Raw genomic sequence first — 25,039 nt, 5'->3', positions numbered from 1 at the left:
ATAGAACAAATGCCACTCTACGCCAAGTTCTTGAAGGAGCTTATGACTAAGAAGAGAAGCTGGAAGAATAATGAGACTGTGATATTAACCGAAGAATGTAGTGCTATCATTCAGCACAAACTGCCCTAGAAATTGAAAGATCCTGGGAGTTTTCAGATCCCTTGTATTATAGGGGAAATCACAGTGGAAAAGGCTCTTTGTGACTTAGGAGCCAGCATCAACTTGATGTCAGTAGCTATGATGAGGAAGATGAAGATAGAGGAGGCTAAACCAACAAAAATGGCCTTACAGTTGGCAGACAGATCGTTCAAATTCCCTCATGGCGTAGTAGAAGATTTGCTGGTGAAAGTGGGAGACTTCATATTCCCAGCAGACTTCGTAGTGCTGGACATGCAGGAAGAAGCCAAGACCTCAATTATCTTGGGAAGGCCGTTCTTGGCCACTGCTGGAGCGGTCATTGATGTCCAAAAAGGTGATCTCACCCTGAGATTACACAATGAAAAGATGACAATCAATGTGTTCTAGGCCATGAGTTACCCACAAGAACAACTGGGGGAATGTATGAGGTTGGACTCACTTGAAGAGGAGGTGCAGGAGAGTTTTGAAAAAGAAGAGTCTGAAGAGCCCAAAAGAATAATAGAAGAAGAGTGTACATCAAATGAAGAGGTTGCAACAACAGAAATTGGCATACTAGGTGCACCAAAGGAAGAGAACGAAAAGTCAGAAGCACCCAAACTTGAACTCAAAGCACTACCACCCACTCTCAAATATGCATACTTAGGAGAAAATAAAAATTACCCAGTGATCATAAGCTCATGCCTCAGCAAAGATCAAGAGGATGAACTGATCAAAGTACTGCAACAGCACAAGGATGCCATTGGTTGGACACTTGCTGACCTGAAGGGGATAAGTTCAGCCATATGTATGCACAAGATACTGCTGGAAGAAGATGCCAAACCATCCATTCAATCCCAAAGGAGGTTGAACCCAATCATGAAGGAAGTGGTACAGAAGGAAGTTATGAAGTTGTGGCAAGGGGGGGTAATTTACCCAATCTCAGACAGCCCCTGGGTTAGCCCCGTGCATGTCGTCCCAAAAAAGGAGGAATTACCGTGGTTCCCAATGAGAAGAACGAACTAATTCCTACAAGGACAGTCACAGGATGGCGGATGTGCATATACTACAGGAAGCTCAACGAGGCTACACGAAAAGATCATTTCCCCCCTTCCATTCATGGATCAGATGTTGGAAAGACTTGCAGCGCACGATATTATTGTTTTCTCGACGGTTATTCAGGATATAACCAAATAGTGGTTGATCCCAGAGATCAAGAGAAAACCTCATTCACTTGCCCATATGGAGTGTTTGCCTACAGGCGCATGCCATTTGGGCTATGTAATGCACCTGCAACTTTCCAACGCTGCATGCTTTCTATCTTTTCAGATATGATAGAAAAATTCATTGAAGTTTTTATGGATGATTTCTCGGTATTCGGAGATTCCTTCCCTAGTTGCCTACATCACCTCGCCTTGGTATTGAAAAGATGCCAAGAGACCAATTTGGTTTTGAACTGGGAGAAATGTCACTTTATGGTGACAGGAGGAATAGTCCTTGGTCACAAAGTTTCTAACCAAGGCATTGAGGTTGACAGAGCTAAAGTAGAACTTATTGAAAAACTGCCTCCACCCAATGATGTCAGGGAAATTAGGAGCTTTTTGGGGCATGCTGGTTTTTACAGAAGGTTTATTAAAGATTTTTCAAAGATAGCCAAGCCCTTAAGCAATCTCCTTGTATCTGATACACCATTTATCTTTGATGAAACATGCATGTTAGCCTTTGAAAATTTGAAAATGAGGTTGTCCTCTGCTCCTATCATTTCCCCACCTGATTGGAATTTACCGTTTGAGTTGATGTGTGATGCATCTGATTTTGCAGTTGGGGCAGTGTTAGGACAGAGGAAAGACAACTTAGTCCATGTGATATACTATGTTAGCAAAGTCCTTAATGATACTCAAAGAAATGATACCACTACTGAGAAGGAGTTACTAGCAATAGTTTTTGCATTTGACAAGTTTAGATCATACCTCATTGGTGCTAAAGTGATTGTTTTTACAGATCACACAGCACTTAAATATTTGTTTGCCAAGCAAGAATCAAAACCAAGACTAATAAGATGGATCTTATTGCTGCAGGAATTCAATATTGAAATCAGAGACAAGAAAGGAGTGGAGAACAAGGTAACAGATCACCTATCCAGGATTCCTTATGATAAAGGTGGAACACCTGATACAAGTGTGAACGAGTTTTTCCCTGATGAACAGTTGATGATAGTTCACAAAGCACCATGGTTCGCAGACATTGCCAACTTCAAGGCAACTGGGGCATTGCCTCCAGAGATCAATAAACATCAAAAAAGGAAGCTCATGAATGATGCAAAGTACTTTGTCTGGGATGAGCCATATCTATTCAAGAAGTGTTCAGATGGAATCCTTAGAAGATGTGTTTCAGAAGAAGAGGGATGAGAGGTCCTATGGAATTGCCACGGCTCATGCTATGGAGGCCACTTTGGAGGGGATAGAACTGCAGCTAAGGTGTTACAAAGCGGATTCTTTTGGCCCACCCTTTTTAAGGATGCCAAAGAACTAGTAAAGAGCTGCAATGAATGCCAACGATCTGGAAACTTGCCCAAATGAAATGAGATGCCACAAAATTTCATATTGGAACTGGAATTGTTTGATGTGTGGGGAATCGATTTCATGGGACCATTCCCAACCTCATATGCAAACAAGTACATCTTGGTAGCAGTAGACTCTGTTTCCAAGTGGATAGAGGCTATTGCAACCCCAACAAATGATAACAGGGTAGTCATGAACTTCCTCAAGAAGAATATCTTTAGCCGGTTTAGTGTCCCACGAGCACTCATCAGTGATGGAGGGAGCCATTTTTGTAACAGACCACTAGAAGCTCTTCTCCTACGATATGGGGTAAAACACAAGGTAGCCACATCTTACCATCCCCAAACAAGTGGACAAACCGAGATATCCAACAGAGAGCTAAAGAGGATTCTGGAAAAGACTGTGGATGCATCAAGAAAGGATTGGTCGAAGAAGTTGGATGATGCTCTTTGGGCATACAGAACAGCATTCAAAACACCACTTGGAATGTCCCCATATCAACTAGTGTTTGGGAAAGCTTGTCATTTACCACTGGAACTGGAACACAAAGCTCTCTGGGCTATCAAGATACTAAATTTTGACAGCATTGCTGCTGGTGCAAAGAGAATCTTGCAGCTGTAAGAGATGGAGGAATTAAGGTCACAAGCCTATGAAAATACCAAGATGTATAAAGAGAAGGCAAAGAGAAGACATGACCTGCATCTTACACCCATGAGCTTCGAAAAGGGGCAACAAGTACTCCTTTACAATTCCAAATTGAGACTATTCCCAGGAAAACACAAATCAAGGTGGTCCGGACCTTTTCTTGTCACAAAAGTTTCGCCATATGGACACATCGAAATCATGGATGAAGGTTCAGAGAGGACTTTTATAGTGAACGGACAAAGACTCAAGCATTATCTGGGCAACATGGGGGAAAACCCCAGAGTAAATTACCATCTCAAGTAAAGGAGGAACCGTTGAGCTAGCGATGATAAAAGAGCGCTCTGTTGGGAGGCAACCCAACCTCAGGTAGTTTCCTTTTCATCTTTATTTCAATAAGGATCATAAGTTGTTTCCCCTGTATTGCGAGGAGCTAAGTTTGGTGTTCCACACCAAAACAATTCAAGAGTGAAAGTGTGATTCTAAGTTTGGTGTTCCACCAAAGACATTAGTTAGAATTACACCCCACTCCCAAAACACATTGCTAGCTCCAACCAATCAAGGAAAACCACTTAGATGTAGTTAGAGTTTAGTAATAATTGTTTTGTTAACAACAAGATATGAGGTTCTCTGCATATATGCAATGTTTTGTACTGGGCAAGGAACTAAGTTTGGTGTTCACACACCAAATTAAGTTCAGAAGCCACAAGCATACATGCAAGCTAACTATGTCTCAAGTGCTTTGGGGACAAGCAACTTCCAATAACTTTGCAGGAATCTTATGAGAAAATGGTGCACCTTCACCCAAGGAAGCGAAGTAGCAAGCACTAGGATGATGACAAAGAAAGAGGGCAACTAGAAATCATCACCCGAAGGTTGCATTGTTACTTAATTCCATTATACTCAGAATTGTTGAAAATTGGAAGTCTGAATGCACTTTTGATTAATAGTTACTCATAGTCGAAACCTTTTTAAAGTCTGTCTTTTAAGTTTTTGTTGAATAGGTCTATGTTTGCTGGTCTCTATGTCACTACATCCTTACTTTGCTTATTTGTATGCTTGTTCCTTTAAATCAAATGAAAAGAGAATGTGTGTTTTTAAAGACCAGAGAGGAGTTCATACTATGGAGTAAGTTCATGAGTTTGTGGTATAGTCATAAGTTAGATAAGTTGGTTCAACCATAAGGTGGGAAGACAACTATCTGTCAGGAATGCTATTCTTGAAACACACCCCATGAGACTAGTTAAATAAGAAGATCCTAATAAGAAAAAAGGAAAGAACAATCAAAGTTGAGGAATAAAAGAAAAAGAACAAGCAATAAGGCTAGGCACCGATGGTTTTTAATCTTGAGGCATGTGTCTGTGGTGCTCCTGTGTGAGGGATCTACTTGGATGAATAAGCTCTTAGGGGTGCCTTATCACTTGGTAACTTGGGTTAACTAACTCGGGATTATCAGCTGAAAATCCACTATCAAGAGTAACCCTCACTACAGAGCATTTAGTAACCCAAAGAGGTGTTGGACACCAAGGTCTCAAGAAAAGAAAATAAATAAACTATGTGCCTGTGGTGTGTATGTATGGGGGAGAGACTTGAGCAAGTAAGTCCTTAGGGGTGCTTCAACACCTAGCACCTTGAACCAACTGGTTCGGGAGTGTTGGCTGAAAGCTTATTTTAAAGAGTTGCCCCTTTACAGAACGTTTAGCCTAAGAACACAAATAAGCCCTGAAATAACAACAAAAGGATCAATAAATAAAAGTTTCATGGGATGCAATCACAGTGAGTATTCTAGGACATGATAAAGGTCTGAAAGCCAGGAATGAACCTAAGTTGCTATGCATGAAACCACCATAAAACCAGGGACATGACTTCCACAAGAATGAGTCATTTCTCTTGGCATTCCATTCATCATTCTCTTGTTCCAGTACTTGCTTAGGGACAAGCAAGCTTTAAGTTTGGTGTTGTGATGCCAGGGCATTTTGGCCAGTTTCACTGACCTTTTCTTTACTATTTTTAGGGTAGTTTCATGCATTTCCTTAGGAAATAAGCTAGTTTTGGGTAGATATTCACTTACATCTTGATTCAAGCATACATTGTGCACTTTACATGATTTCATGAGGATTTTTCATGAATTTAAGGACAAATTGGATGTTACATTTCCCATGACTTGGACTAGAACTTTGATGCACTTTATTGCTTGATTTCAGGACACAGGAAGCAAAGAAGAACCACATTAGTGGCTACGTTAGTTACACTAACGTTAACACTAACGTGGAATGGGAGTAACTTAAAAAGTTAATGAGAAAAGTGATTGCCAATAACGCTCTCGAAGCCATCATTGCCCACGTTAAGAGTCACGTTAACTAAGTAAACTTGAACTCTAACGTGGAAGAAAGGAAATGGAGCCAACGTTAGTGACACTTAACATTATCACTAACGTTGGACCAAGCTCATGAGTGGCCACGTTAGTCACCACGTTAACTTAGTTAACGTGGTCTCTAACGTTAAGAAGAAAGGAGGGAAGCCAACGTTAGTGATATTCAACATTATCACTAACGTTGGCCAAGTCACACTAGGCCACGTTAACTCCCACGTTAACCTAGTTAACGTGGAAGCTAACGTGAAGAAAGGAGGTGACGCCAACGTTAGTGACACCCAACATTGTCACTAACATTGGAAGGAGCCCACAAATGCCCCCACGAGCCACGTTAACTCCCACGTTAACTTAGTTAACGTAGAAGCTAATGTGGATAAGGGAATGTTGAACCAACGTTAGTGACACTCAACTTTGTCACTAACGTTGGAGATGGCTAGCATAGGCCACGTTAGAAGCCACGTTAACCTAGTTAACGTGGACTCTAACGTGGGAGCTAAGGGGCACGTTGGAACGTTAGTGACAATGTTAAGTGTCCCTAACGTTCTCGAAGGTTGGCAAGCCTACGTTAAAAGAGCCACGTTAACTAAGTTAATGTGGACTCTAACGTTGGGAAGGGGGAGGCTTCTCAACATTATTGGGAAAGTTGAGTCCCAATAACGTGCTCGAAGGACAAAGAGGCAATGTTAGTGACAACGTTTGTGCCACTAATGTTGAGGTTAACGTGGCTCTTACTTGGGTAAGGAACGTTAGTGAAAAAGTTGAATGTCACTAACATTCTCGAACCCATATTTTCACTGAACGTTAACACCACTAACGTCCTGAGCTAAAGTCTCTACCCACTTCACAATTTCTCTCTGCAAGTAAAGCCAAGCCCAACGAAGAAGATAACTACTTCAAACTCAAGATCCAAAGGCCTAGACCCAAGACTTGAAGAACCAACTAGAAGAGTAGAAGAGTAGTATATATAGGAGTAACTTTGAATTATTTTGTGAGTTGGAAAAATATAGGGAGCCTCTTGGCATAGAATTACTCTCTGTATTTTACTTTCTCTGCACTTCTAGTTTCATCATGTATTCTCCATCTTTGTTTTCATTTTCCAGAGCTATGAACAACTAAATCCATTTCATTGGGTTAGGGAGCTCTGTTGTAATTTGATGAATCAATACTAGTTTTCATTATTCTTCTTCTATCTTTTCTCTTGATTTTACTTGAAAGCTTTCGATCTTCATCCAATTGGGTAGTTATCTTGGAAAAGAAGCTATTCATACTTGGATCTCTTCTGAACCTTGAAAGAGGAATGAAGAGATCAAGCTAGAAATGCTTTCTCATGCTGGACCAAATTGGGTTTGGATGGATATGTGACTATAATCCTCTCAACACTTGATTTGGGAAATGCATGTGGTATAATTAGTGACCATACTTTATCTCTTCTCATGAGCAATTGACCAAGGAATTGGCTATTGATCAAGATTTGAGAGATTGAATTACAAGAAATTGTAATTCAATCACTTAAGATTGCCAAGGAGATCAATGAGTGCATTGATTGAGGAAAAGATAAAAATGAAATTGATCCGGAGAATGCAACATATCCTAAGCCCAATGAACTCCCCATTTCTAATCTTACCCATTCTTTTTATTTTCTGTCATTTACTTTCATGAGCAATTCCCCCATTCCCATTTACAATTCTGCAATTTACTTCAGTAATTTACTTTCAGTTCTTTAATTCTAGCATTTACTTTTTCTGTCATTTACCTTCCCACCATTTTATTTTCTGCAATTCTAAACTCAAATCCTAGATTCGCTCAACTAGAACATTCCTCTAATTAAAGTTACTTGATCAATCAATCCTTGTGGGATTCGACCTTACTCTATTGTGAGTTTTTACTAGACGACAAATTCGGTACACTTGCCGAAGGAAATTTGTTAAGAGACAAGTTTTCCGTGCATCACTCAGGAATGGCCATCCATGGGTTCTAACTTATACCACGAAGACACTAATAACTCGGACTCAGTCCCCTGTATCAGATATCTAAGAGATATTCATTCTAGCTTGTTTGCATGTAGAACGGAAGTGTTTGTCAGGCACGCATTCATGAGTGAGAATGATGATGAGTGTCACATAATCATCATATTCATCATGTTCTCGGGTGCGAATGGATATCTTAGAAGCAGAATAAGTTGAATTGAATAGAAAACAGTAGTACTTTGCATTAAATCATGAGGAACAGCAGAGCTCCACACCTTAATCTATGGAGTGTAGAAACTCTACCGTTGAAAAATACATAAGTGAAAGGTTCAGGCATGGCCGAGAGGCCAGCCCCTATGATCTAAGAACTAGACGTCCCCAGATGATCCGAAGATGCAAATACAATAGTAAAAAGTCCTATTTATACTAAACTAGTTACTAGGGTTTACAGAAGTAAGTAATTGATGCATAAATCCACTTCCGGAGCCCACTTGGTGTGTGCTTGGGCTGAGCTTGAAGTTTACACGTGCAGAGGTCATTCTTGGAGTTGAACGCCAAGTTGTAACATATTTTTGGCGTTCAACTCTGGTTTGTGATGTGTTTCTAGCGTTTAACTCCAGACTGTAGCGTAGAAATGGCGTTCAACGCCCTTTTGCGTCGTCTAAACTCGGCCAAAGTATGGACTATTATATATTGCTGGAAAGCCCTGGATGTCTGCTTTCCAACGCAATTAGAAGCGTGCCATTTTGAGTTCTGTAGCTCCAGAAAATCTACTTTGAGTGCAGGGAGGTCAGAATCCAACAGCATCAGCAGTCCTTCTTCAACCTCTGAATCTGATTTTTGCTCAAGTCCCTCAATTTCAGCCAGAAAATACCTGAAGTCATAGAAAAACACACAAACTCATAGTAAAGTCCAGAAATGTGAATTTAACATAAAAACTAATAAAAACATCCCTAAAAGTAACTAGATCCTACTAAAAACATACTAAAAACAATGCTAAAAAGCGTATAAATTATCCGCTCATCACAACACCAAACTTAAATTGTTGCTTGTCCCCAAGAAAATGAAAATCAAATAGGATAAAAAGAATAGAATATACTATAAATTCCAAACTATCAATGAAACATAGCTCCAATAAGATGAGCGGGACTTGTAGCTTTTTGCCTCTTGAATAATTTTGGCATCTCACTTTATCCATTGAGGTTCAGAATGATTGGCATCTATAGGAACTCAGAGTTCAGATAGTGTTATTGATTCTCCTAGTTCAGTATGTTGATTCTTGAACACAGCTACTTTATGAGTCTTGGCCGTGGCCCTAAGCACTTTGTTTTCCAGTATTACCACCGGATACATAAATGCCACAGACACATAATTGAGTGAACCTTTTCAGATTGTGACTCAGCTTTGCTAGAGTCCCCAATTAGAGGTGTCCAGGGTTCTCAAGCACACTCTTTTTTTGCTTTGGACCTTGACTTTAACCGCTCAGTCTCAAGTTTTCACTTGACACCTTCACGCCACAAGCACATGGTTAGGGACAGCTTGGTTTAGCCGCTTAGGCCGGGATTTTATTCCTTTAGGCCCTCCTATCCACTGATGCTCAAAGCCTTGGGATCCTTTTTATTTACCCTTGCCTTTTGGTTTTAAGGGTTATTGGCTTTTTGCTCTTGCCTCTTGGTTTTAAGAGCTTTTGGCTTTTTCTGCTTGCTTTCTCTTTTTCCATTTTTTTTTTGCCATTTTTTTCTGCAAGCTTTTGTATTCACTGCTTTTTCTTGCTTCAAGAATCATTTTTATGATTTTTCAGATTATCAAATAACATCCTTGTCATCATTCTTTCAAGAGCCAACATATTTAACATTCATGAACAACAACTTCAAAAGACATATGCACTGTTCAAGCATTCATTCAGAAAACAAAAAGCATTGTCTCCACATCAAAGTAATTAAACTAAGTTCAAGGATAAATTCGAAACTCATGTACTTCTTGTTCTTTTGAATTAAAAACATTTTTCATTTAAGAGAGGTGATGGATTCATATTCACTAATTTAAGGCATAGATACTTAGACACTAATGATCATGTAATAAAGACACAAACATAGATAAACATTTAACATAAGAAAACGAAAAACAGAAAATCTAAGAACAAGGAATGAGTCCACCTTAGTGATGGTGGCGTTTCCTTCTTGAGGAACCAATGATGTCCTTGAGCTCTTCTATGTCTCTTCCTTGTCTTTGTTGCTCCTCCCTCATTGCTCTTTGATCTTCTCTAATTTCATGAAAGATGATGGAGTGCTCTTGATGTTCCACCCTTAATTGTCCCATGTTGGAACTTAATTCTCCTAGAGAGGTGTTGATTTGCTCCCAAAAATTCTGTGGAGGAAAGTGCATCCCTTGAGGTATCTCAGGGATTTCTTGATGGTGAGCTTCCTCACGTGTTTCTTGAGCTCCATGAGTGGGCTCTCTTGTTTGCTCCATCCTTTTCTTAGTGATGGGCTTCTCTTCCTCAATGGGAATGTCTCCTTCTATGAAAGCTCTAGCTGAGTAACATAGATGGCAAATAAGATGAGGGAAAGCTAGCCTTGCCAAGGGGGAGGACTTTTCGGCTATTTTATAGAGTTCAAGGGTGATGACTTCATGAACTTCTACTTCCTCACCAATCATGATGCTATGAATCATGATGGCCCGATCCACAATAACTTCAGATCGGTTGCTAGTGGGGATGATGGAGCGTTGGATGAACTCCAACCATCCTCTAGCCACAGGCTTAAGGCCCAGTCTTCTATGTTGAACCGGTTTACCTTTTGAGTCAATCTTCCATTGAGCTCCTTCCACACATATGTCCATGAGGACTTGGTCCAACCTTTGATCAAAGTTGACCCTTCTAGTGTAGGGGCGTGCATCTCCTTGCATCATAGGCAAGTCAAACGCCAACCTCACATTTTCCGGACTGAAATCTAAGTATTTCCCCCAAACCATGGTGAGATAATTCTTTGGGTTCGGGTTCTTACTTTGATCATGGTTCCTAGTGATCCATGCATTAGCATAGAACTCTTGAACCATTAGGATACCGACTTGTTGGATGGGATTTGTTAGAACTTCCCAACCTCTTCTTTGGATTTCATGTCGGATCTCCAGATACTCATTTCTCTTGAGCTTGAAAGGGACCTCAGGGATCACCTTCTTCTTGGCCACAACATCATAGAAGTGGTCTTGATGGGCTTTGGAGATGAATCTTTCCATCTCCCATGACTCGGAGGTGGAAGCTTTTGTCTTCCCTTTCCCTTTTCTAGAGGATTCTCCGGTCTTAGGTGCCATCAATGGTAATGGAAAAACAAAAAGCTTATGCTTTTACCACACCAAACTTAGAATATTGCTCGCCCTCGAGCAAGAGAAGAAAGAATAGATGAAGAAGAAGAAGAAAATATGGAGGAGAGGAGGGAGAGGTGGATTCGGCCAAGAAGGAGAAGAGAGGGTTGTGTTGTGTGAAAATGAGGAAGAATGGAGGGCTTTATATAGGGAGGGGAGGGGGTTAATTTCGGCCATATAGGGTGGGTTTGGGTGGGAAATTGATTTTGAATTTTGAAGGTAGGTGGAGTTTATGAGGTAGGTTTATGGGGAAGAGTGGATGGATGTGAGTGGTGAAGTGGTGATAGGAAAGAGAGATTGAGGTGATTGGTGAAGAGTTTTGGGGAAGAGTGTTTATTGGGAAGAGAGGATGAACATTGAGAAGAGGGAAGAGAGTGAGTGGTGGTAGGTGGGGATCCTGTGGGGTCCACAGATCCTGAGGTGTCAAGGATTTGCATCCCTGCACCAATTAGGCATGTGAAATGCCTTTGCATGCAATTCTAGCATTTAAACGCCGAATTGATGCTTGTTCTGGGCGTTCAGCACCCAGATGCTTGTTTCTGGCGTTCAGCGCCAGCTCTTCCTCAGTGTGCATTTCTGGCGTCTGAATGCCAGGATGCTGCTTGTTTCTGGTGTTCAATGCCAGAAACATGCTCTGTTCTGGCATTGAACGCCAGACAGATGCTCCTTACTGGCGTTTAAACGCCAGTAAGATCCTCCTCCAGGGTGTGATTTTTCTTCTGCTGTTTTTGATTCTGTTTTCAATTTTTCTATTTATTTTGTGACTCCACATGATCATGAACCTAATAAAACATGAAATAAAAATAAAAATAAATTAAAATTAGATAAATAAAAATTGGGTTGCCTCCCAACAAGCGCTTCTTTAATGTCAATAGCTTGACAGTGGGCTCTCATGGAGCCTCACAGATGTTCAGAGCATTGTTGAGACTCCCCAACACCAAACTTAGAGTTTGACTGTGGGGGCTCTGGTTGACTCTGTTTTGAGAGAAGCTTATTGTGCCTCTTTTCCATGTTTACAGAAGGATGTCCTTGAGTTTTAAACTCAAGGGAGTCCTCATTCAATTGAAGGACTAGTTCACCTCTGTTAACATCAATCACAGCTCTTGCTGTGGCTAGGAAGGGTCTTCCAAGGATGATGGATTCATCCTTATCCTCCCCAGTATCTAGGATTATGAAATCAGCAGGGATGTAAAGGCCTTCAACCTTTACTAATATGTCCTCTACTTGTCCATAAGCCTGTTTTCTGGAATTATCTGCCATCTCTAATCAGATTTTAGCAGCTTGTACCTCAAAGATTCCCAGTTTCTCCATTACAAAGAGTGGCATAAGGTTTATTCCTGACCCCAGGTCACATAGAGCCTTCTCAAAGGTCATGGTGCCTATGGTACAAGGTATTAGGAACTTTCCAGGATCCTGTTTCTTCTGAGGCAATCTCAGTTGATCCAATGCATTTAGTTCATTGGTGAACAGGGGAGGTTCATCTCCCCAAGTCTCATTACCAAATAAATTGGCATTCAGCTTCATGATTGCACCAAGGAACTTGGCAACTTGCTCTTCAGTAACATCCTCATTCTTTTCAGAAGAAGAATACTCATCAGAGCTCATGAAGGGCGTAAGGAGGTTTAATGGAATCTCTATGGTCTCTAAATGAGCCTCAGAGTCCTTTGGTTACTCAAAGGGAAACTCCTTGTTGATCACTGGACGTCCCAGGAGGTCTTCCTCCTTGGGATTCACGTCCTCCCCTTCCTTCTTGGATTCGGCCATAATGGTTATATCAATGGCCTTGCGCTCTCCTTTTGGATTTTCTTCTGTATTGCTTGGGAAAGCATTAGGAGGGGTTTCAGTGATCTTTTTACTTAGCTGGCCCACTTGTGCCTCCAAATTTCTAATGGAGGACCTTGTTTCATTCTTGAAATTTACAGTGGCCTTAGATAGATCAGAGACTAAGTTTGCTAAATAAGAGGTATTTTGTTCAGAGTTCTCTGTCTGTGGCTGAGTGGATGATGGAAAAGGTTTACTATTATTAAACCTATTTCTTCCACCATTATTAAAGCCTTGTTGAGGCTTTTGTTGATCCTTCCATGAGAGATTTGGCTGATTTCTCCATGAGGGATTATAGGTGTTTCCATATGGTTCACCCATATAATTTACCTCTGCTATTGTAGGGTTCTCAGGATTATAAGCTTCTTCTTCAGAAAATGCCTCTTGAGTACTGTTGGATGCAGCTTGTATTCCATTCAGACTCTGAGAAATCATATTGACTTGCTGAGTCAATATTTTATTCTGAGCCAATATGGCTTTCAGAGTATCAATTCAAGAACTCCCTTCTTTTGAGGCGTCCCATTACTCACAGGATTCCTCTCAGAAGTGTACATGAACTGGTTATTAGCAACCATGTCAATGAGTTCTTGAGCTTCTGCAGGCATTTTCTTTAGGTGGATGGATCCACCTGCAGAAGTATCTAATGGCATCTTAGCTAATTCAGACAGACCATCATAGAATATATCCAAGATGGTCCATTCTGAAAGCATGTCAGAAGGACACTTTTTGGTCAGTTGCTTATATCTCTCCTAAGCTTCATAGAGGGATTCACCTTCTTTCTGTCTAAAGGTTTGAACATCCACTCTAAGCTTACTTAGCTTTTGAGGAGGAAAGAACTTGGCTAAGAAAGCCGTGACCAGCTTATCCCAAGAGTTCAGGCTATTTTTAGGTTGAGAATCCAACCATATTCTAGCTCTGTCTCTTACAGCAAACGGGAAAAGCTTGAGCCTGTAGACTTCAGGATCTACTCCATTAGTCTTAACAGTATCACAGATCTGCAAGAATTCAGTTAAGAACTAAAAAGGATCTTCAGATGGAAGTCCATGAAACTTACAGTTTTGCTGCATTAGAGAAACTAATTGAGGTTTCAGCTCAAAGTTGTTTGCTCCAATGGCAGGGATGGAGATGCTTCTTCCATGTAAATTAGAATTAGGTGCAGTAAAGTCACCAAGCATCCTTCTTGCATTATTATTATTTTCAGCTGCCATCTCCTCTTCCTGTTCAAAAATTTCTGTAAGGTTATCTCTGGATTGTTGTATTTTAGCTTCTCTTAGTTTCCTTTTCAGAGTCCTTTCAGGTTCAGGGTCTGCTTCAACAAGAATATTCTTGTCCTTGCTCCTGCTCATATGAAAAAGAGGGAACATAAAAATAATAATAATAGGGATCCTTTTTACTAGAGTATAGAGGTTCCCCTGTGTGAGTAGAAGAAGAAAAGAATGTAATGTAAAGAAGGGAAGAAAAAACTCGAACACAGAGAGGGAGGTAGTGTTCGAATTTTTGGATGGGAGAGAAGTGTTAGTAGATGAATAAATAAATAGAAGGAGATGAGAGAGAAAGAGGAATTTCGAAAATTATTTTTGAAAAATGGTTAGTGATTTTCGAAAATTAAAATTAAAATTTGAAACAATTAGTTAATTAAAAAGAATTTTTGAAAAAGAGGGAAGATATTTTCGAAAATTAGAGAGAGAGAGTTAGTTAGGTAGTTTTGAAAAAGATAAGAAACAAACAAAAAGTTAGTTAGTTAGTTGAAACAAATTTTGAAAATCAATTTTGAAAAGATAAGAAGATAAGAAGTTAAAAAAGATATTTTTAAAATAAAATTTTTTTGAAAAAGATATGTTTTAAAAAGATATGATTTTGAAAAAGATAGGATAAAAAGATATTTTTGAAAAGATATGATTAAAATTAGTTTTGAAAAAAGATTTGATTTTTAAAATCACAATTAATGACTTGATTCACAAGAAATCACAAGATATGATTCTAGAACTTAAAGTTTGAATCTTTCTTAACAAGTAAGTAACAAACTTGAAATTTTTGAATCAAAACATTAATTGTTGAAGATATTTTCGAAAATTATGAGATAAAATTAAGAAAAAGATTTTTGAAAAATATTTTTAAAATTTTCGAAAATAAATAAAAAAATGAAAAAGATTTGATTTTTAAAAAAGATAAGATTTTTAAATTGAAAATTTGATTTGACTCATAAGAACAACTAGATTTTAAAAATTTTTGAAAAAGTCAATCCAAATTTTCGAAATTTATGAGTGAAAAAGGGAAAGATATAATTTTTTTTTATTTTTGAATTTTCAATGATGAAAGAGAAAAACATGAAAAAGACTCAATGCATGAAAGTTATGGATCAAAACAATGAATGCATGCAAGAATGCTATGAATGTCAAGATGAACACCAAGAACTTATTTTTGAAAAATTTTTAAGAAAAGAAAAACATGCAAGACATCAAACTTAGAAATTTTTCATGTATAGACACTATGAATGCAAGAATGCATATGAAAAACAAGAAAAGACACAAAACAAGAAAATATGAAGATCAAACAAGAAGACTGGCCAAGAACAACTTGAAGATCATGAAGAACACTATGAATGCATGAATGCATGAATTTTCGAAAAATGCAGAGAATTTTTAGAAAAAATGCAATTGACACCAAACTTGAAATTGACTCAAGACTCAAACAAGAAACACAAAATATTTTTTATTTTTATGATTTTATGATTTTTTTTGGATTTTTCGAAAATGGTGCGCAGAAATTGTGATTTACACTTTAATTATGTAAAATTCATCGCTCTTTCTTTCCCTGGTAATGGCGCCAAAAACATGATGCCAATACCATGGTTCACAACTTCGCACAACTAACCAGCAAGTGCACTGGGTCGTCCAAGTAATACCTTACGTGAGTAAGGGTCGAATCCCACGGAGATTGTTGGTATGAAGCAAGCTATGGTCACCTTGCAAATCTCAGTCAGGTAGGGTTAAATGTGATTGGATTAGATAATTAAAAGATAAACAATAAGGGATAGAAATACTTATGTAAATCATTGGTGAGAATTTCAGATAAGCGTTTGGAGATGCTTTCGTTCCTCTGAACCTCTGCTTTCCTGCTATCTTCATCCAATCAGTCTTACTCCTTTCCATGGCTGGCTTTATGTGATACATCACCATTGTCAATGGCTACTTTCGGTCTTCTCTCGGGAAAATGATCCAAATGCCCTGTCACGGCACGGCTAATCGTCTGGAGGCATCACCCTTGTCAATGGTTTCATCCTATCCTCTCAGTGAAAATGGTCAACGCACCCTGTCATAGCACGGCTATTCATCTGTCGGTTCTCGATCATGCTGGAATAGGATTTACTATCCTTTTGCGTCTGTCACTACGCCCGGCAATCGCGAGTTTGAAGCTCGTCACAGTCATTCAATCATTGAATCCTACTCGGAATACCACAGACAAGGTTTAGACCTTCCGGATTCTCTTGAATGCCGCCATCATTCTAGCTTACACCACGAAGATTCTGGTTAAGAGATCTAAGAGATACTCATTCAGTCGAAGGTAGAACGGAAGTGGTTGTCAGGCACGCGTTCATAGGGAATGATGATGATTGTCACGTTCATCACATTCAGGTTGAAGAGCGAATGAATATCTTAGAAGCGAAATAAGATGAATTGAATAGAAAACAGTAGTACTTTGCATTAATCTTTGAGGAACAGCAGAGATCCACACCTTAATCTATGGAGTGTAGAAACTCTACCGTTAAAAATACATAAGTGAAAGGTCCAGGCATGGCCGAGAGGCCAGCCCCCAAAACATGATCACAGGATCAAAATACAGTCCAGGATCCAGGATGTCTAATACAATAGTAAAATGTCCTATTTATAATAAACTAGCTACTAGGGTTTACAGAAGTAAGTAATTGATGCATAAATCCACTTCCGGGGCCCACATGGTGTGTGCTTGGGCTGAGCTTGAGTGTTGCACGTGTAGAGGCCATTTGTGGAGTTGAACGCCAGTATTTGTGCCAGTTTGGGCGTTCAACTCTGGTTTTGGATCCTTTTCTGGAGTTGGACGCCAGAATTGGGCAGAGAGCTGGCGTTGAACGCCAGTTTGCGTCGTCTATTCTTGGTCAAAGTATGGACTATTATATATTGCTGGAAAGCCCTGGATGTCTAATTTTCAAAGCAATTAGAAGCGCGCCATTTTGAGTTATGTACCTCCAGAAAATCCATTTTGAGTGCAGGGAGGTCAGAATCCAACAGCATCAGCAGTCCTTCTTCAACCTCTGAATATGATTTCTTCTCAAGTCCCTCAATTTCAGCCAGAAAATACTTGAAATCACAGAAAAACACACAAACTCATAGTAAAGTCCAGAAATGTGAATTTAACATAAAAACTAATGAAAACATCCCTAAAAGTAACTAGATCCTACTAAAAACATACTAAAAACAATGCCAAAAAGCGTATAAATTATCCGCTCATCACAACACCAAACTTAAATTGTTGCTTGTCCCCAAGCAACTGAAAATCAAATAGGATAAAAAGAAGAGAATATACTATAAATTCCAAACTATCAATGAAACATAGCTTCAATCATATGAGCGGGACTTATAGCTTTTTGCCTCTTGAATAGTTTTGGCATCTCACTTTATCCATTGAGGTTCAGAATGATTGGCATCTATAGGAACTCAGAGTTCAGATAGTGTTATTGACTCTCCTAGTTCAGTTTGATGATTCTTGAACACAGCTATTTTATGAGTCTTGGTCGTGGCCCAAAGCACTTTGTTTTTCAGTATTACCACCGGATACATAAATGTCACAGACACATAATTAGGTGAACCTTTTCAGATTGTGACTCAGCTTTGCTAAAGTCCCCAATTAGAGGTGTCTAGGGTTCTTAAGCACACTCTTTTTTTGCTTTGGACCTTGACTTTAACCGCTCAGTCTCAAGTTTTCACTTGACACCTACACACCACAAGCACATGGTTAGGGACAGCTTGGTTTAGCCGCTTAGGCCAGAATTTTATTCTTGTAGGCCCTCCTATGCACTGATGCTCAAAGCCTTGGGATCCTTTTTATTTGCCCTTTCCTTTTGGTTTTAAGGGTTATTGGCTTTTTGTTCTTGCCTCTTGGTTTTAAGAGCTTTTGGCTTTTTCTGCTTGCTTTTTCTTTTTCTTTCTATTTTTTTTCGCTATTTTTTTTCCTGCAAGCTTTGTTCTTTGCTGCTTTTTCTTGCTTCAAGAATTATTTTTATGATTTTTCAGATTATCAAATAACATGTCTCCTAGTCATCATTCTTTCAAGAGCCAACATATTTAACATTCTTAAACAACAACTTCAAAAGACATATGCACTGTTCAAGCATTCATTCAGAAAATAAGAAGCATTGTCACCACATCAATATAATTAAACTAAGTTCAAGGATAAATTCAAAACTCATGTACTTCTTGTTCTTTTGAATTAAAACATTTTTCATTTAAGAGAGGTGATGGATTCATAGGACATTCATAACTTTAAGGCATAGTTACTAACTACTAATGATCATGTAATGAAGACACAAACATAGATAAGCACATCACATAGAAAACGAAAAACAGAAGAAATAAGAACAAGGAATGAATTCACCTTAGTGATGGTGGCGTTTCCTTCTTGAGGAACCAATGATGTCCTTGAGCTCTTCTATGTCTCTTCCTTGTCTTTGTTGCTCCTCCCTCATTGCTTTTTGATCTTCTCTTATTTCATGAAGGATGATGGAGTGCTCTTGATGTTCCATCCTTAGTTGTCCCATGTTGGGACTTAATTCTCCTAGGGAGGTGTTGATTTTCTCCCAATATTTATGTGGAGGGAAGTGCATCCCCTGAGGTATCTCAGGGATCTCTTGATTTGCAGCCACATGTTCTACCACTGAGCTATAGACCCTTGAGATGAATCTTTCCTCTTTCTTGAGGTTTCTCTGGCCTTAGGTGCCATTAATGGTTATGGAAAAACAAAAAAGCTATGCTTTTACCACACCAAACTTAGAATGTTGCTCGCCCTCGAGCAAAAGAAGAAAGAATAGAAGAAGAAGAAGAAGATATGGAGGAGATGGAGGGATGTGTATATTTGGCCATATGGGTGGGATTGGGTGGGAAAGAGATGTTGAATTTTGAAGATAGGTGGGTGTATGGATGTGAATGGTAAATGGAAAACAGAAGGGATGACCATGAATGGAGAGAGAGAGGGTGAGAAGAAGTGAGTGGAAGTAGGTGGGGATCCTGTGGGGTCCACAGATCCTGAGGTGATCCTGTGAGGTCCACAGATCTTGAGGTGTCAAGGCATTTACATCCCTGCACCAATTTAGGCATGAAAAATGCCCTTGCACACAACTCTAGGCGTTCAGCGCCAGGTTGGTGCCCATTTTGGGCGTTCAACGCCCATTTATTGCCATTTCTGGCGTTGAACGCCAGAACCGTGCTTGTTCTGGGCGTTCAGCGCCAAGATGCTGCCCATTTTGGGCGTTCAGCGCCAGAACCATGCTCTGTTCTGGCGTTGAACGCCAGACAGATGCTCCTCCAGGGTGTGATTTTTCTTCTGCTATTTTTGATTCCATTTTTTATTTTTTTTGTTTATTTTGTGACTCCACATGATCATGAACCTATAAAGACATATAACTAAGAAAAATATAGTTAGATAAATAGAAATTGGGTTGCCTCCCAACAAGCGCTTCTTTAATGTCAATAGCTTGACAGTGGGCTCTCATGGAGCCTCACAGATGTGTAGAGCTTTGTTGAGACTCTCCAACACCAAACTTAGAGTTTGGATATGGGAGTTCAACACCAAACATAGAGTTTGGTTGTGGCCTCCCAACACCAAACTTAGAGTTTGACTGTGGGGGCTTTGTTTGACTCTGCTTTGAGAGAAGCTTTTTATGCTTCCTCTCCATGGATGCAGAGAGAGATCCTTGAGTTGTAAACACAAGGTTGTCTTCATTCAATTGATGGATTAATTCTCCTCTGTCCACATCAATCACAACTCTTGCTGTGGCTAGGAAAGGTCTTCCTAGGATGATGGATTCATCCTCTTCCTTTCCAGTATCCAGGACTATGAAATCAGCAGAGATGTAAAGGCCTTCAACCTTTACTAACACGTCCTCTACTTGTCCATAAGCTTGTTTTCTTGAATTGTCTACCATTTCTAATGAGATTTTAGCAGCTTGCACCTCATAGATTCCCAGTTTCTCTATTACAGAGAGGGGCATGAGGTTTATTCCTGAACCAAGGTCACACAGAGCCTTAAAGATCATGGTGCCTATGGTACAATGTATTATGAACTTTCCACGATCCTGTTTCTTCTGAGGCAATGCCAGTTGATCCAGATCACTTAGTTCATTGGTGAACAAGGGAGGTTCATCTTCCCAAGTCTCAATACCAAATAATTTGGCATTCAGCTTCATGATTGCACCAAGAAACTTGGCAGTTTGCTCTTCAGTAACCTCCTCATTCTCTTCAGAAGAGGAATACTCATCAGAGCTCATGAATGGCATAAGGAGGTTTAATGGAATCTCTATGGTCTCTAGATGAGTCTCAGATTCTTTTTGTTCCTCAGAGTGAAGCTCCTTATTGATCACTGGACGTCCCAGGAGGTCTTCCTCCTTAGGATTCACATCCTCTCCTTCCCTTACAGGTTCGGCCATGGTGCTTATGTCAATGGCCTTGCACTCTCCTTTTGGATTCTCTTCTGTATTGCTTGGGAGAGTACTAGGAGGGATTTCAGTGATCCTTTTACTCAGCTGGCCAACTTGTGCTTCCAAATTTTGAATGGAAGACCTTGTCTCATTCATGAAACTTGCAGTGGCCTTGGATAGATCAGAGACTAAGTTTGCTAAATTAGAGGTACTTTGTTCAGAGTTCTCTGTCTGTTGCTGAGTGGATGATGGAAAAGGCTTGCTATTGCTAAACCTGTTTCTTCCACCATTATTAAAGCCTTGTTGAGGCCTTTGATCCTTCCATGAGAGATTTGGATGATTTCTCCATGATGGATTATAGGTGTTTCCATATGGTTCACCCATGTAATTTACCTCTGCTATTGCAGGGTTCTCAGGATCGTAAGCTTCTTCTTCAGAAGATGCCTCTTGAGTACTGTTGGATGCAGCTTGCATTCCATTCAGACTCTGAGAAATCATATTGACTTGCTGAGTCAGTATTTTGTTCTGAGCGAATATGGCATTCAGAGTATAAACTTCAAGAACTCCCTTCTTCATAGGCGTCCCATTACTCATAGGATTCCTCTCAGAAGTGTACATGAACTGGTTATTAGCAATCATGTCAATGAGTTCTTGAGCTTCTGCAGGCATTTTCTTTAGGTGAATGGATCCACCTGCAGAAGTATCCAATGACATCTTAGATAACTTAGACAGACCATCATAGAATATATCCAGGATGGTCCATTCTGAAAGCATGTCAGAAGGACACTTTTTGGTCAACTGTTTGTATCTTTCCCAAGCTTCATAGAGGGATTCACCTTCTTTCTGTCTGAAGGTTTGAACATCCACTCTAAGCTTGCTCAGCTTTTGAGGAGGAAAGAACTTGGCTAAGAAAGCCGTGACCAGCTTATCCCAAGAGTTCAGGCTATCCTTAGGTTGAGAGTCCAACCATACTCTAGCTCTGTCTCTTACAGCAAAAGGGAAAAGCATGAGCCTGTAGACTTCAGGATCTACTCCATTAGTCTTAACAGTATCACATATCTGCAAGAATTCAGTTAAGAACTGAAAAGGATCTTCAGATGGAAGTCCATGAAACTTGCAGTTCTGCTGCATTAGAGAAACTAATTGAGGTTTCAGCTCAAAGTTGTTTGCTCCAATGGCAGGAATGGAGATGCTTCTTCCATGTAAATTAGAATTAGGTGCAGTAAAGTCACCAAGCATTCTCCTTGCATTATTATTATTTTCGGCTGCCATATCCTCTTCCTGTTTGATAATTTCTGACAGGTGCTTGGTGGTTTGTTGTAATTCAGCTTCTCTTAGTTTCTTCTTCAGAGTCCTTTCAGGTTCTGGATATTCTTGTCCTTGCTCCTGCTCATATGACAAAGAAGAGGGCACAAAATAATAATAATAGAGATCCTTTTTTTTTTTGAGTAAGGGAGAGATGTTAGTAGATGAATAAATAAATAGAAGGATATGAGAGAGAAGAAAATTTTCGAAAATAATTTTTGAAAAGGAGTTAGTGATTTTCGGAAATGGTTTTTGAAAAATGTTAGTAATTTTCAAAAATTTTTAAAATCAAAGATTAAAATAATTAGTTAATTAAAAAGAAATTTTTGAAAAAGGGGGAAGATATTTTCGAAAATAGAGAGAGAGAGTTAGTTAGGTAGTTTTGAAAAAGATAAGAAACAAACAAAAAGTTAGTTAGTTAGTTGAAACAATTTTTGAAAAGATAAGAAGTTAGGAAGTTAGAAAAGATATTTTGAAATCAAATTTTTGGAAAAGGTGAGATAAGAAGATATTTTTGAAAAGATATGATTGAAATTAGTTTTGAAAAAGATTTGATTTTTAAAATTACAATTAATGACTTGATTCACAAGAAATCACAAGATATGATTCTAAAACTCAAAGTTTGAATCTTTCTTAACAAGCAAGTAACAAACTTGAAATTTTTGAATCAAAACATTAATTGTTATTGTTATTTTCGAAAATTATGATATAAAATTAAGAAAAAGATTTTTGAAAAATATTTTTGAATTTTCGAAAATAACTAAGAAAAATGAAAAAGATTTGATTTTTGAAAAAGATTTTGAAAAAGGTAAGATTTTTAAATTGAAAATTTGATTTGACTCATAAAAACAAATAGATTTTAAAAATTTTTGAAAAAGTCAAATCTAATTTTCGAAATTTTAAGAGAGAAAAAGGAAAAGATATTTTTTTTTTATTTTTGAAATTTTATAATGAGAGGAAAAACATGAAAATTATGCAATGCATGAAATTTTTAGATCAAAACAATGAATGCATGCAAGAATGCTATGAATGTCAAGATGAACACCAAGAACACTATGAAGATCATGATGAACATCAAGAACACATTTTTGAAAAATTTTTAATGCAAAGAAAACATGCAAGACACCAAACTTAGAATTCTTTAATGCTTAGGCACTAAGAATTCAAGAATGCATATGAAAAACAAGAAAAGACACAAAACATGCAAATGCAAAGATCAAACAAGAAGACTTACCAAGAACAACTTGAAGATCATGAAGAACACTATGAATGCATGAATTTTTTTTGAAAAATGCAAGATGCACATGCAATTGACACCAAACTTATAACATGACTCAAGACTCAAACAAGAAACACAAAATATTTTTGATTTTTTGATTTTCTAATTTTTTTTTTTTGTATTTTTTTTCAAAAATTATTATGAAAACGAAAAATAAGGATTCCAAAATTTTTAATATGAATTCCAGGAATCTTGCATTCTTAGTCTAAAGCTTCAGTCCAGGAATTAGACATGGCTCACTAGCCAGCCAAGCTTTCAATGAAAGCTCCGGTCCAAAACATTAGACATGGCTCAATGGCCAGCCAAGCTTCAACAAACATAGATACCTCTCATGTATACAACAGCTGATATTTCATCCAACTTCATATACTTATGAGTGGAAGCCTCAGTCCAAAAGAATTTAGACATGGCTTTACAGCCAGCCAGGCTTCACATGCTTCATGAAACACTAGAATTCATTCTTTAAAAATTTTGAATAAAATTATAAAATTTTTGAATACATTTTTATTTTAAAATTTTTTTTTCGAAAACACAGGAGAAAATTTTTGAAAAGAAAACAAAAAGAAAATTACCTAATCTGAGCAACAGGATGAACCGTCAGTTGTCCAAACTCGAACAATCCCCGGCAACGGCGCCAAAAACATGGTGCGCAGAAATTGTGATTTACACTTTAATTATGTAAAATTCATCGCTCTTTCTTTTCCTGGTAATGGCGCCAAAAACATGATGCCAATACCATGGTTCACAACTTCGTACAACTAACCAGCAAGTGCACTGGGTCGTTCAAGTAATACCTTACGTGAGTAAGGGTCGAATCCCACGGAGATTGTTGGTATGAAGCAAGCTATGGTCACCTTGCAAATCTCAGTCAGGTAGGGTTAAATGTGATTGGATTAGATAATTAAAAGATAAACAATAACGGATAGAAATACTTATGTAAATCATTGGTGAGAATTTCAGATAAGCGTATGGAGATGCTTTCGTTCCTCTGAATCTCTGCTTTCCTGCTATCTTCATCCAATCAATCTTACTCCTTTTCATGGCTGGCTTTATGTGATACATCACCATTGTCAATGGCTACTTTCGGTCTTCTCTCGGGAAAATGATCCAAATGCCCTGTCACGGCACGGCTAATCGTCTGGAGGCATCACCCTTGTCAATGGTTTCATCCTATCCTCTCAGTGAAAATGGTCAACGCACCCTGTCACAGCACGACTATTCATCTGTCGGTTCTCGATCATGCTGGAATAGGATTTACTATCCTTTTGCGTCTGTCACTACGCCCGGCAATCGCGAGTTTGAAGCTCGTCACAGTCATTCAATCATTGAATCCTACTCGGAATACCACAGACAAGGTTTAGACATTCCGGATTCTCTTGAATGCCGCCATCATTCTAGCTTACACCACGAAGATTCTGGTTAAGAGATCTAAGAGATACTCATTCAGTCGAAGGTAAAACGGAAGTGGTTGTCAAGCACGCATTCATAGGGAATGATGATGATTGTCACGTTCATCACATTCAGGTTGAAAAGCGAATGAATATCTTAGAAGCGAAATAAGATGAATTGAACAGAAAACAGTAGTACTTTGCATTAATCTTTGAGGAACAGCAGAGCTCCACACCTTAATCTATGGAGTGTACACTCTACCGTTAAAAATACATAAGTGAAAGGTCCAGGCATGGCCGAGAGGCCAGCCCCCAAAACGTGATCACAGGATCAAAATACAATCCAGGATCCAGGATGTCTAATACAATAGTAAAATGTCCTATTTATAATAAACTAGCTACTAGGGTTTACAGAAGTAAGTAATTGATGCATAAATCCACTTCCGGGGCCCACTTGGTGTGTGCTTGGGCTGAGCTTGAGTGTTGCACATGTAGAGGCCATTTGTGGAGTTGAACGCCAGTATTTGTGCCAGTTTGGGCGTTCAACTCTGGTTTT

At 38.9% G+C, this 25,039-nt stretch overlaps 2 non-coding genes across 2 annotated transcripts; both read left to right on the top strand.

The window, feature by feature from the left end:
- The first annotated feature begins 13,546 nt into the window (after positions 1 to 13,546).
- Positions 13,547 to 13,654, top strand: LOC148548118 (small nucleolar RNA R71). The gene has a single exon (XR_015897981.1). It is a non-coding gene; the product is annotated as a small nucleolar RNA R71 (small nucleolar RNA).
- A 7,625-nt stretch (positions 13,655 to 21,279) lies between these two features.
- Positions 21,280 to 21,387, top strand: LOC148548117 (small nucleolar RNA R71). The gene has a single exon (XR_015897864.1). It is a non-coding gene; the product is annotated as a small nucleolar RNA R71 (small nucleolar RNA).
- The last annotated feature ends 3,652 nt before the right edge of the window (positions 21,388 to 25,039 follow it).

This window comes from Arachis ipaensis, chromosome B8 (assembly GCF_059453495.1).
Source record: "Arachis ipaensis isolate K30076 ecotype BB chromosome B8, ASM5945349v1, whole genome shotgun sequence".
Lineage (NCBI taxonomy): Eukaryota > Viridiplantae > Streptophyta > Magnoliopsida > Fabales > Fabaceae > Arachis > Arachis ipaensis.
The sequence above is the reverse complement of the archived record's forward strand: the minus strand, read 5'-3'. Positions and strand labels throughout refer to the sequence as shown.